We start from the raw sequence: 14645 nt of genomic DNA, 5'->3' as shown, positions 1-14645 counted from the left end.
AGAAGAGACTGTCAGTGAAAGAGTTTAGAGACAATAATGATGTGTGAGTGTGTGTATGTGTTGGGAGGGCCTTTGTGGGGACGATTGAGAGGACTATAAAATCCGGGACCACTCCCGGCGTGCTCAGTAGGTGGAAACCTTACGCCGTTTCGCATACTTTAGACGAAAACTATAAAATCCTCTAATTGACTCTCCTCGTCGACGACGACGACGACGACGACGGAGACGACATCGATGCGGTGACAACGACGCCTTCCCCACGGCACGGGTTGACGATAGTTTCGCATGGTTGAAGCCCCCTCCACCCAGCACTGCCCCCGAAAAGAGCCGGCAAAAATCTTGGGGTTTGCGTTGCAAAATCGGCCTCGGCTTCTTGGGCGGAATGTTGTCATCCGATCGATCCCGGGCAACATTGCAACCGTGCCGTAGGGCGACGCCGCGGGCAATAAAAACAATAATAATATGTAAAACAGCTATAAATTATAGACGATGCGGACAGAGATTTGGTGTTCTGGGGGCTGGCGTGTCCCGTTCTCGCGCTCGCGCTTTGTTTCATAGACGCTAAAAATAAAGAGCACCACCAGTCGGAGAAAACGGTTCGCCAAGCACGGTGTGCCGTTGAGGGGTGGTGGCGGCTGGCGGTGGCACACTTTTCCTCTTCGATAATGGGATGAAGCTGCTGAGCGTTGTTGATGCTGCCGGCTCAAAACAAACGCTGCACATTTGTTAGGCTCGGGGTGATTCGAATTAGGAGCGACTACTTTCACCCGTAACGTGTCTTATTAGTTGACTATTTTCTCCCACACTCCCGCTCCCCGGCCCCGGCAGCTCCTCCTTCCTCCCTGTTACCTTAGGGAGACGGAGCAAAGTGAAGACAACTGCTTAAATCACATATTCCCTTTTCACCGGTCGGCTGAGCTGCAGAAGAGAATAGTTTCAATGCACCAGAACCCGATGGTGGAGGGTTGGACGGCCTTCCTTGGCTCGGAAATAAATCGCTACACATTGTGGTGACTCAAGGAGAGGCTGGCTGGCAATGTAGATACCACCCATAACCTAGCGCAAAAAAGCGATTATGTCCTTCTATTATAGCTGTGCACTGGCGTGGTGAGCTATTTTCGAAATTGCATCACTAAACCATTACTCACAGGGCCGCGGAGAGCGGGGGTCGCGGTCTAACTCGATCGAGAAAAACGTGCACGGGGCTTGGGAGTATTCCCCAAAGGTGCGATTCCCCCGCGCGCTTCCAACCCCGGGCAAGCAGAACAATTTGTTTCATCCTCCGCGCCGGGGCAGAGAACACTGCCAGAAGAACAAACATTATCCCACGGGAGGCACGGGGTGGATGAACATTCCGTCACAACCAATCTTGCACCACTGAGTGCCACTTAGGCAGGAGTGTTTGACCCATGTGTATGTGTGTGTCTGTGTGTGTGTAAGTGTGTTTGGGAGGTTGGAAAATCTGGCCAAAGAAATTTGTCGCCGTAAGGGTAGTAGATCATTTCTTGCGAGAATTCGGTGGCCCGCGCGTTCGTTTCGTTCGCTCGTTCGCTGTTCGGGGCTATTGATCGCACCGGTGTTTGGGTTGGTTGCTTTCTTTTCTGGAAATTCCCCCGAGCGTGTGTGAAGAACGTGCGTCGTCGTGCACGACGTTTGCGGTTGTGATTGCTGCGTGCATTTCGACGTGAAAAGGTGATTCATTGCCGATGGATGGTGATTTATTTGGGGGTGTCATTTCCACACGCGGCTTTCGAATCCGAATCCGGCAACCCGAAGAAAGTTCATGTTCGTGCGCTCGAACAAAAGCCCCTTCTGATCGACGTGAGGGAGAGGTAACACACAGACATGTAGTCCATTACTATGGTTGCGTTTTCCGCGTTCGCGCGCCCGCCGCAAGACCATACTTCATTTGTGATCTGTGTTCGATTTTGGATGGCCGGAGTGGGTGCTCTAAACCGTCGCAACCCACCGACGCACCGGAATGTCTCGATTTCCTTTGCGGAGGTTTGTGGTGGATATTTTCGAGAGATGGGATTAAAGATTGATTTATGTGTGCGGCGTTCTTGATAGCTGCGGCTTGAACTAGGGCGCGAGGTGACAATTTGAGGTGAGCAGGAAGGGGAGCAGCGAGCATTACCGTTTGTTTTGCATTTGTTTTTGCCTCTTGGTTGAAGGCCAACGTGCGTAGGTGGCATCGGCGACGGTGCTGGAATGGAAGGCATGGGAAGCGTTCGATATGCGCCGTAAATAAACCATTCCGCCACGGATCCATCTGTTCCGCGTCGTCGTCGTCGTTGTCGTTGCGGTTTTGTTGGTCGAAGGGATTGTTGTTGTTGTTGTTGCAGGCGCGCTCTAGACGACGGGAGCAATAGCGACATGAAAAACAAATAGGGAGCAGTGGAAAGTTGGGCCGATTATTTCAAAAAACCCACTCACGCACAGCCATACTAAAATAGCTGCCAATTAGAAAATCTATCCATTAAGCGCTGATGGGCAGAAATAAGGAAAGAAAAAAACCTTTTTTCCACTATTCCTTCGAGAAGTCGTGTAATAAATATTCGACAAAACTCGTATTGCTGCGGATATCGCTTACAGTTACACAGACAGTCAAAATTTTAGACACTGTTTATCACAATGAGCAATCTTTGCTCACGTTGAATTGTGTCTGGCTGTTCGAGAATGTCTTATTTTGCACCACGAGATTGAAGATAGCCGCCTAGCGTTCCATCCATCAATTGCAATGAAACAGTAGACGATACTTTCGTTTTTAATGCAGCTTTTGGTGGGCTGTTTTTGTGTGTTACGGTAGTGCCAAATTTCTCGTTTTTCCTTTTTGTTTGGCTGGTAGTTTTTCGTTCGACCGATTAGCATGAGCTGTGGCCGGTTTTGTTTTGTTTTGTTTTCCACACTTTTTATTGTTGTTTCGTTGCACTAATTTTGGGGCTGGGAAGAATGGCGGCCGCGGATCGAAGAAGAAAAGTGCATGTTTGATACCTGGGTGTCTTCGGGGGTTTCAGGGAAATGTTGTAAAAGGTGCCGTTGCGAGCGAGGAGGCGAATGTTTAATGTACCGAAAAGAGGTGCTACCGAAGCATAAGGTGAGGGACGGGGCCGTAACCCGCTCGAAACAAACGACCGAAACACGAGTGCGTTTTGCTTTTAGCGCATTTTGTGTGTCAGTACATGTACGTTTTTCCGTTTTTCTTTTTTTTTCTTTCGGCCCACAAAAACAACGCAAAAGGGCAGAAGATGCAAGAGGTCAACCGGGACATAGGGCGAGGCAACGGCGCGTTGTTCGTGTTTTTTGCAATTAATGTGATTTTTGAACCCGCTTTTCTTTTGTTTCGCCCCGCACCGATGCCGCATCACGTGAACAGATGCTCGTGTGCAGAAAATTGCATGTGTTGTGCAACGCGAGCATGGCTGGGAAAATGCGAGCTGCGCTCGGGGTGATGCATTTGGGTGTTCTGGGAGGTTTTGATCTTGCATTTCTCGGTATTATTCCCATCAATTAGTTCCATCCTTTCAGCATCCTCGAGAGGATAAGAGACGAGCGTGAAACGGCGTGACATCGGATGCCGGTGACGTTCTTTGCGCTTATTGATTAATTGCAACCGATACGGACGATTTATGTTGCCCAAGCCGATGCGCTGGAGACGCATGGTTGATCGTACGAAGCATAGTGCAACCGATCGTGCGAATGGGAAGACGCTGTTCGTCGCACGATCGTCGCATTTGCAACCGCAATCAATTCGGTACGCCCTTTTGCCGCACCACTGTTACTGTTTCCGGTGCACTTGGGCAGCGTTTGGTGGCGGTGGGGACGGAGAGAAGGAAGGCCAAACGGGGTGGCCGTACTTAGTAGCGCCTAAAATAAAACGTTGCATGTGCTTTATTGCAGTTTTATTTTAAATGCCGTTTTGGAGTTTTGTGTGTTCCCGGTACCGTGAAGCGAATTTGCGAGGTTTTCGCCCGAGGTCGGTGTATTTGTTTTTGTTTGTTTTCATTTTTGCAACTGTTTTCCCTCGCGTTTTGTGTGGCGCGCGGTTTCAGTCAGGAATGTTTTGTTTGGTGCTCGGTTGTTTTTGTTTTTCGCTTAATTTCTTCTAACGGTATTTCGACCCCGATGGTCGAAGCGTGTTTTATGGCTCTTGCCAAGATCTTTATGAGATATGGAGGCTTGTTTTAATTAAGAATTCACAAAATTTGCCCTCCTCTCTTCGTCTTACTCCTGCTGAATTCCTTGCCCGGCGGTCGGTCGCTTACTCAATCGTGTATCTGTTTCACTTTCCAACCAATGTTCGATCCGTGCGACCGTTCTGCACCGAACTGCAGGGTGAAACAGCGCTAATCACCCCAGCGTAAAGTAAAGCGGGAAATCTTATGCAGAAAGGAGGAAACCGACAAGGCTGTTTTTTGAGGCGGTGCTTACCCACAACTGCAGATAAAACGTTTGCATGAAAAAAGGACCCCAAAATTGGCCGAATCCAACCCGTGCAGACACAAAGAGGAAACTTTTTGCCCTTTGCTCAGCGTTTGGACGGCTTTGCTGAACATCCTTGAGGAGTTGCCGCGCAGGGGGAATGGGAGCAACCGTACAAACTGTTAATTACTTTTATGTTGCATTTCTCTAATGGGTATGGTGCATATGATTCAGTGCTAATGAAAGGCAGCGTTCAAGGATGGGGCGGGCGGATCGGTTGCAGATGCCAGTGGAACTTTACACCCTGCGACGTTTCTTGCTTTGAATGGAGCCGTGCCATCCAAAGGGAAAGGGAAGGGATGTGTTTGCGCACTAGCTCGGGAGCCAAATAATAAAAAGCGCTCCATATCAACGGTCGGTTGCTGTTTCTTTGCTGTTTGATCTCGACCTGATAACGGGCATTGCATGTTCGTGCCGAAGAAGCCGGAGCTTGGAAGACAGGAAGACAAACTTTCGCTTACATTTTGTCTTGTGTTTTGAGTCCTCTATTGATAGCTTTTCATATTTCTGCTCCGTGTCGGTGTGTGCTGTACTTGAGCAATGGTTTCGTGTTTTTTTGGGGGATTGTTTTGTGCGAGATCCTCGCTTGCACAGTCACGGCCGGAGTAATGAAACATCTTTTGATTTTCTTTTCCCCGCCGCATGTGAGCGATGTAGTTGTGCAATGGGATTGCATTACTTGAAGGTTTCTGTTTGGTTCCAAAAGGAACGTCTTGCTCGGTGGAACTTCATTTTAATAAGCACAAAAATTGATGAAACAACATTCTCTTTCCCTTTCTGCGGAAACCATCTCGATCTCTGGTTCGGGTGGGTTGTGAGCAGTAGTTAATCAAAAAGTCAACAGAAAACACGAGTTTTTCATCGCACATGCGGCATTCTCGTATTCACATGCACGCTCACACACACACACGATGCGATGTGGCAGAGTTGCTGGAAAATAATGCAGAAAGCAACCCGATCTTTATGAACGTTTCGTTAAATGGCTTGGATAACGGATATAAATATCACATTTGAAAATGCGCTTGGGCGAGCACTCCCGCTGCCCGCCCACCCCGACGGCCGCATCTTTGCGCGAGGGCGGGAAATTTAGTTTTTGCGTTTGATGCACTTTTTCCTCGCGCTTCTGTGTGTGTGAAACATGTGACGCATGGGAGTTTTGTGAGGAAGGAAAAAACGCATGCATGACGGTTAAGAGAATGAAAAGAAATAAACGGTGACAATTATTCGGGAAAAACGCTTGCAAATATTTCTCGCTCTTGCACACACTTTCATTCATTAATGATGTTAAAAATCCAGCATCTCAGGGCTGGTCGTTGGGGTGGTCCCTTTTGAGGATAAAATGCACGCTTAGAGTTGGAGAGATAGAGTAAACAAACCAAAAAAGCCAACCAAAGGGGTGGCTTGGGTAACGAATTATGCTTTAGTTTTATTTTCTATTCGCACTTTTCTGTGCGGTACGTCGTGTGGTTTTTGTTGGTATCTGTGTGTCCAACGAGTGTGGGCAGAAAAGAACGCTGAAGTTGCTCAAAGCCGTTGTTTTTTTGTTCAGAACCCCTTTTTTCGTTATTCCCACTGTTCTTCTCGTCTCCAGTTTTTTTTTCTGCAATCACTGTTCATGCATGCGACCACAGAAATGAGTGAAAATGTGCAACGTTTTTCACTGGTGTACAGTGATTCAGTTGCCGTTCCAGTGCGCTCTGGATGCTCGAGGATGTAATTTATGCACTCAATGCAGCCGCTCTCCCACCACCGCTTGCTGTGGTGTTTGCAATCCGAAGGAATCCAGCCGGACATCCAGCGTCAAACGCATCGCGCGAAAGTGTGTAAAGTCTCCCTGAAACCTGCCCTCTCCTCCCCGAGCGCCGCGGGAAAATGCTCAACCCGAATGCAAAAATGTAGCATAAATCATAAATTTAGCGTATAAATCATTGCGCCAAGCAGGTCACATACATAAAGCGAGGGCCGAGGTTTAGGGCAGGCAATGAGGGCGAGGGCCGAAAGGGAAGAGAGAAGAAGGGAGGAAAAACTAACGCCACGTGTTGTCGTCCGGTGGTTTTTCGCCTCACTTGGCGGAATATTAGAAACATTGGAATCCCGCAACTGCTGGGGTTTTGGTGGGGCCGGGTCGCGTCTCTCTCTCGCTCTGTTTTCTCGTTCCGTTTAACATGCACATGTTTCCGCTGTTTGGAAATAGCTGAGCTGAGCAACGGGGGGGCGAGGTCAAAGGGAAATCGGTTAAAGTGACCTCACTCACGCGCAAACGGCGGTAGATGATCACACATTTCCCAATTTGATGATGAACGATCATCGTTTGGCCCTTAATTGGGTGATCTTTCATCACTCGATGCTGGAGGGAAAACGATTTAGCAGTAAAAATTAAACAAATTATAAAATGACACAACTTTGCTAAAAGTGGAATGATTCATTTTCCGGCTGGCGCCGTGTCTCGTTGTCAAGAGAAGTTGTCACAAGACTCCCGCAGCAGTTTAATTGCCCTCCGGATCCGGAACGGGGAGTACGGATTTTTCACAAACATTCAGATGAGGGGAGTCTCGATAAAATCGACCCGGTCGCTTGTACACTCGAGTGTACTACTGCACCGTAATAAATCAACTCGCATGCAATTGAACGGCTAATGGGGTCCCTGTTGTGCTGTGGCTTGTGTTCTACCCACGTATGTGTGCTTGCTGGGCCGTGTGGCCGTGTGTGGCAAGGAAAAGCAAAGAAAGTCCTTCTCCAATGACTTCCTTGTGCGGCGACCATTAAGTTGGCTTTTCCTCACTCCAAAGCACGGGTTTGATAATTTATTCCACCTCGTCAATTCACCCACGATATGGGTTCGGTTGATCGGTGGACTGTTGGTGGAGGTGGGAAAAACCCGGGAGTCAAGAATTCTCGTACCTTTAAGGCTTGTATTATTTGTTAATCACTCACGTGATTGTATCTGGCGCATTGGTGACGTGAAAGGAAAGTTTTGTTTTTCACTCCCCTTAGGCTTTTGCGGAACAAATCACAAACGATTTTCCTTTCCCATCGCATGCCGAATGGTGCAAGGCAAAACAGTCCCCACACAAAAGAACTCCAAGAACGCATTCTGACAAAACAAAAGCCAAACCAGGACACACGCAGTCACACACCGACTCACACACACATACACACAGCGTGATATGCGCCAATGTTTCGGTGGCATTTAATCGAAGTCAAAACTTCAAAGACGAGCCGGAGAGGAAGTTTAAACCGTTTGATCCAATTCTTCGGTAATTTGTAGTGAAGGGAACGGTAACACTACCGCACCATTGGCACCCCTTTTCCACCGTTTCGACCGTTTTTTCCGGCCCCCGAATGGATTAACAAACCGCGCGGGAAACACACACACACACAACGAGGGAAAAACATTTGCATATAAATTTCAACTTTCCTCTGATAAGAACTTTTTATTTTTATTACCTTTCATTTCTCCCACCCAGCGAGCGGTTGACGAAAGCGGTGCGATAAGCGAAGGCGGTGCTGGTGGCACGAACCGCCAAGGACGGGCGGGAATGGGGAGCAAATGAGCGCGTGAACAAGGAGTTTCGATTCGATTCGGTTTTATAATTTGTTTCGTTTCGGGGTCGGAACGTTTTGACGTGGCGTTCGTTCGCTGTTTTGTCCCCCGCTCGATAACGGCCACAAGGCCCTAGGAGCACAGAGTTACAAACGATATTTTATCAATAAAAACATTTTCTACCAACCCTCATCCCTGGTAGGGCGCCTCGTGAGCGCTAGTTTTGTAGGAACGTCGCAAAGGACAAAGCGAAACGATTGAGTTTTTAATTCGATCAAATACTAATGCCGTGTCGTTCGATGGGTGAAAGGCATCGTGCAGAGGGCAGGAGGCGAAGGGAAACTTTCATCGAGTCATCCATTAGCGAGAACGCAGCTGCGGATTGCGGATTTGCCCGTTTTTCCAGCAGCGCTCGGCAAATGAAAACAAATCGAAAACAATCGCAAAACCTCGAACGAAACGATCACGCCTCTGTGTGTGTGTGTGTGTGTGTGTGTGTGTGTGTGTGTGTGTGTGTGTGAGTGTGCCGCGGTGGGGTAATGAATGCGACACACGGCTCGTTGTGGAAGGGAGGGCCTAAGGGAGGGTGCAAATGTGACATTGCTTCGCGGCGTGTTGATGAAGGAACTGGCTGGTGGGCGGATTGTTTGATTATATGGTTAACTTGTACCGCTTTTTCGGGTTCGGTGCCGCATGCCGCACGGTGGAAAGCGTATGATACTCCACACTCCACTCACCCACCCGGGGGGGGGGGGGGGGTTAGTGGGTTGGCGCTCGATTGCTCGAACGATTCGAACGAACCTTCGCTCTTTATGGAGGCGTATCGGGCGGGCGATGGGAAACACAGCACCAATGCTATAAATATACAGAAAGTATGTTTTGTTTTGACACTTACAAAATTTGGACTATTTTATCCCGAGCCCGAGCCCACATGCCCAGCCCGTGCTCTCCGTCCCCTCGCCCTCGCCCGCTGGGTGGTGAGCGAGTTTTAGTGCTGTGCAACTGCGCCGACAACGACCACGATGAGTGTTGCTGCTTTTTGCATTTATTCCAAAGTGCACCGAAGCGCTTGTCGCGACGGTGGCGTCTTGTGGAGGCGAAAGAAAACTTACTTCGACGAGTGGGGCTGGGTGGTCGTATTCCAGCGTGAAGTAACATTCCGCGCCAGTCGTACGCCCACCGATATCGAAAGCATTTCTTGCGCTGTGTGTGTTTGGATGCTCTTCAATGGTGTAGGTTTTCCCCCAGCTCTCTTGGTTGTATAAGAGCACTTTTCTTCGAGATTGTTAGTAATTTTTCTTGTTTGCAATCATTATTGCATAAAATTTAAGTCCACTAATTAATAAACTTGTTAACAAACGCTCACCAAACCGCATGTCGATTTTTCCTCCCATTTTTTTGTCCATCCCGAAAGTGAAAATGAATTGGCTGCCTTAGTGATATTTATAGTTTACATATTGTTTTGTCATTACTGAATAATTCATGCAACCAAACCACGACGACAACTTGCTGCCTGCCCCATTCCCCGCGCGGCACTGCTGGTGACGGTGATGTTGTTGAACAAAATGAGCATATTGCCAATTCTCAAACCCACACACAGACATACACACACTCACAACCTTCTGGTTTTCGCTTCCGATACCACTCATACCGGGGGGAGGGTTGAGGATGTAGATTTCCAACTGCAACGGCATCCCAAGCAGGGGAAAGAAAAACCCCGGCAAAACGATACACACGGTGCGGTGCACGATGACGGTGATGGTATCGTGTAGCTCATTTCTCACTTTCATTGCGCAGTGAAGAGATGCAGAAGATCGTTCATCGTTTTGCGGGCGCTTTTCCAACGGAGCACCGTGAGGCCAGGCCTGGCGAGGGCAGGCGGTTTGGTAAAGACAACAAAATGAACACAAAGAACCGATGCCACTGTCTCATGAGCGTATTTTCTCTGCCAACCGGTTTTTAAGGCTCAGCCATTCGCAGCAAGACACACAAACGCACACACAGACACACCAGCACCGTGTGCAGCACATGTCTTTGGATCGTTGACTGGTGTTGCTTCGTTTGTTCTGCTTGCGAAGGAAAAAAGCAGAATTGCCGCCATCGTTCCGACAGACAGTGCAAAGCAGCGAAATAATCGATGCAAAGGTCGACCGGGAGGACGAGACGTGTTTGTCTAGGGAGCGGATTGAATTTGCTTTGTATTGAATGTTTAAACACCACAAACGCAAGGAATGGATAAGAAGGAGCTCTTTAAGTTGTATCTAAAACGCATCTTCAAGTAGAGAAAATTGAAGAAAATTCCAGTACACAAATCGAGTAAAAGTACACGGTGTAGCAATACGTGAAAAATCCATACGTTGAGAAGGGAAATTTACATGCTAATAGGCCCGCTCCATTTCTCACACGAACTGGCGCTTTTCCTTGCGAGAAGTTGCACGTTCTTGTTTGCAGAAACTCCAAACGCCGGTCTAATGGTGTTTTTCTTGGTGGTTGGACTGCACCAAGTGAAAATAAGTGTGTGTGTTTTCCTGCTTCAACGCTGGCGGGAATTTAATGAAACAAAAGCATACGTTGCAGGGGTTTTTTTTTTCCTTCAACCGTGCTCTCACGTGGCATGGAGGCGCCCAGTCTGTGCTGCAAACTGGATTCAATAAATGTCGTAAATAAACGATTATTACCTCCAGCTCGAGCGGTGGGAGTTTAACGACCCGATATCGTGTGTCGAATTCCTGGCAAATCAATCGACCCATGCGGCTCATTATAATCCACCCATAAACCGCACCAGTTCCGCCCGATGGCTCGTTATGCTCGTTCGGTGGGGCTGGGTGGTTGTTAAACTTTACCACAACCACAAAATCACCTTCGCCTTTCTTTTGGGAGCGAAAGAACGGTTCGGGAACCAGCAACTCGTCCAACCAAGGGTATCAAATTCTTTAAATATTTTCATGGGTTTTTATGTTCTGTTCCCGGCGAAAAAAAGGGATCGAACAACATTTTCACCAACCCCTTCCCCAAGCTCACGTCTCTCGGCATCGGCATCCAGCGCAAGGCTTGTGTTTTGATTGTTCCATCACGGAGCGATTTTCCTTGCTGTGAGGATTTCGCTTCAAAAACGCCGAATCTTGTTTGGCATGTGGCAGGGCTGTTTTTATGACGCTTTATAGATCAATTTCGAATTTTACACCTTACATCGACCACGAACGTTTCGAGCTGGTTGGAAAGGGAGGACGTTACCCAAATCCAATATCAGTTCGGTTTCGACGGAAACTTTTGCCCGGAGACGCGTCGAAGCTCCGACTTTTTGGGACGATGGGAAAACAAACAGCTTATGAAGTTATTACCACGTGTTTCCTTCCCGTTCCTGGGGCGTTCCAAGGCGCACTTCTTTTTTTTCGCTCTCTTGTTTCCTCTCCATGCCGAAAGAATAATTTTTACTCCCCAAATCCATCACCCCGAAACCAGGGGCCAAACAAGTCCGTAAACAAGATAATAACTTATTGACAAACCATCGCCGTTTTACGAACGTGCCAGACCGAGGAAAACCCGTGGGAAACTGATACTCCAGCAGCAGCACACCGACCGAGGAGAAGAAGAAGGAGAGAAAACACAACATTCTCAAACGTTCAAACCATATTCCAGTGGGTGGGAAAAGAGAGAGAAGACAAAAAAACAGCTCAGGAAATTGGATATTGTTTATTTTCCTTCAGCCGTAAAACGAAAGGAAGCCAAAGGATTTTCCCCGACCTGCCCGTAAGGGCCACGGGCTGCGGACTTTCGGGGCGTGAAAATCGTTTCCATCGTCAACAAATCAACTGGAAAACTCGTCACAGGATCCGATGCGCCCCGCAAAAAGGTGAAAAGTCCTTCCGTTCACTTTCGCTATTCTTTATTGATACAGCGACCTTTTTGTTTCTGGCGACCTTTCTGTTATGGAAATAGAGGAGCACAAAAAATGAAGAAGGCGCGTATGATTGGTAAAAAATTGAGCAGAAAAGTGGCCGCAAACAGGTCAAATCGTAAGGAATGCAAATGATTTGGCCGCGTGTCGTCTGTGGTCAGACTGTTTTGCTCCAGAAGAAAGGACAACCGAACAACAGCAGAAGCAGAAGAAGCTGTCGGAGGAAAATGTTTTCAATATTCGTCCGCCTGTTTGTGTGGCGCCTTTGATCCTTCGGGTGGAAAATAAGGCGATAAATCACCCCCTCGAAATCTTCGACACCAAAAGATGCCCGGCATCTCCTGCTTCATGGGAGTAGCAGCAACAAAAGTAGCACAAAAAAACCGGCCCACAAAAAGGAATCCCAACACGAAAGGCAAGCAACCGTTCATCGTAAGTAAACAAACAAACCTTCGGCCGTCCTTCTTCTTGCGCCCAGGTCCTTTGCCGAAGGAAATGGTTGTCTAGTGTGGCCGGTCAAAGGCGAACTTTGCCGGTCAAACTTCCATCACCTTTTAAGAATGGCCTTTTGCGCCTAACCGTGCGCCTGCCGAGGGAGGCAGAAAGTCTTGGGTTTGGTCGATAAGTGGATTTACGAGTGTATCTTACTAATTCCTCAAGTGGCCACCAAGACCTTCTCCTTCCTCTCCGCAGCACAGCGTCTTCATTAGGCCGGGTCGTGTGAAAAGAAGGTTTGCCGCACTCGCTTGTTGTGGCGAGAGAAAAGTTTCACCCTTGACTAGGGTGGGCCCCGTGATTGGAAAACGAGAATCAACAAGCGATTTTTATCGACTCGTTTGTTTGGTGGTGGTGGTGGTGGGTGCGTGCGTCCGTGTTGTATTCCTCCTTCACTCGGGCCGTACAACATCTTCTTATCACACTCTTGCCTTGGTTGGGAAGGGCAGCGAAAAGCAAAAAAAAAGGAAATTGGCCGTCCCTTCTCGAAAAAAAAGACTCACTCCCGGTGCGGTAGAATGACATGAAAACATTCGATTCACAAGATTCGATTTGCCACAATGAAGAGATTATTTGAGCGCACACACACACAAACAGGGGCGTTTGAGGGAAGGAAGAGGAAGGAGAATGTTTGGTTTTGGGCGTTCTCTGGTGGCGTACATGGATACACGTTCCACCAGCAGCCAGCAGCACGAAGGAAGTAAGCTGTTATGACACGCACAAGCGACATTCATTGAAGGGTGCGTTGCGTACTTTTTATGGCGTTTTTTTTCTACTTCCTTCGCTTCAAACACCCATCACCATCACCCATCGGAAGGCGGAAGGCGATCTCCCCACTTTGCCCAAACCTGGAGCGTCAATCAAGCGTTGGTGTTTTACCGGGAGATGGCAACCAGAACAGCATACCAAAAAAAATCAAACCCCTTGCAAGGAAAAGTTGCCTGCACTGTATTTTCCTTTGAAAACTCGTAAACGGATCCTTGGCGTGGAAAGGGAACGCACACACAAAAAAAGAACTCTTAGCGCGCGCTTGGTTCCTCAATCCAACCTCACCCCCCGCAAAACATCCGTGGCCACAAAAGCGAAATTCAATGAATTGTGTATAAATTATGTAATAAAAAACCGATTGTATTGTTATTTGAAACATTTTGGATTGGAGGACGTTTTTTTACCCCCACTACGCGGTCCTTTTTTGTGGCATTTTTGTTACTTTGGCGGGTTGCGGTTTTTTTTTGCCGTTCCTGTACTGTTGCTTTTCATTCGTTCTTGTGTGTTTTGTTTTTTATTAATATTTTCCAAAGAATGGAACCCGGGCAGGAAAAATGAGGATGTTTTTGGCAAACTTTTACTCTTTAATAACTATGTTGTACTGTTGTACTAACCCCACTCAGCTGGTGTACTCGCCCCACCCCTCCCCAAAACAACGGTCCCTATTGATCTTTGTTTCTTGTGTGGTCAGTGGCAGTGCAGCAAAGGCGAAAGCGTCCCCCCTCCCCCGGTTCGAGGGTAAGAAAACTCTTTTCTTCCGTTCATTTGTTACATTTCATGTTGTTAATGCTTTTTCCTTCTTCATCTGCTGGTTCGCTTTAGACTTTAGCCCCACGATTCCAAGATCCTTTGAATTGTTTTCCATCCCTCAATATGGTCACCCGCCCAACCGAACCTGCTGCTTGTTTCGCCGTGATTCGAACGGATAAAAAAGTTTTTCATTATTTTTCAGCAAATATAAATCAAAAGCTTGTTTTTCTTCCTCCCCACGCGTGGTGGTTACCGTTACCATCGCCCTGCTACGCCACAGTCCCCACCAGCGGGATGCAGCTGGTTTGGGTCCCAGGACTCTGCTGACCACCCGCGGATGGTGAGGGTTCTTTCCAGGTTTTTTTTCTGTTTTGTTCGTTCTCTCCTTCCGTTCTGCTCATCTATGCTGCTTTTCTTTTTATCACAATGGGCATAAAAGATGCCAGCAAGGTTGCAATGAATACCGAAAAATAAAGCACCGAAAAAAAGGGGAAAATGCTTTCCAACCGAAGATTTAATTAAAAAATGTGGTGAAATTAATCAAAGGCATTTTTTTCTTCTGTTTGTGTGAGTGTGAGCTATCTTTTAAAAGCGAAATCCATCCGCTGGCGGCTCGATAAAATCAAGAATTATTTCTTGAATCCCTATCACCGGAGGGTTTTACATCCTGCAGCTTTGAAGCTGAACACCCCCTCCCTGTGACTGCAT

The 14645-nt window shown here is 47.8% G+C and overlaps 1 protein-coding gene across 9 annotated transcripts in view; it reads right to left on the bottom strand.

Annotated features, from left to right (window-relative positions):
- Positions 1-14645, bottom strand: part of LOC120897112 (homeobox protein cut) — a 169519-nt gene that overhangs the window by 78512 nt on the left and 76362 nt on the right. The window lies entirely within an intron of this gene.

This window comes from Anopheles arabiensis, chromosome 2 (genome assembly GCF_016920715.1).
Source record: "Anopheles arabiensis isolate DONGOLA chromosome 2, AaraD3, whole genome shotgun sequence".
NCBI lineage: Eukaryota > Metazoa > Arthropoda > Insecta > Diptera > Culicidae > Anopheles > Anopheles arabiensis.
This window is presented reverse-complemented; position numbering and strand designations above follow the sequence as displayed.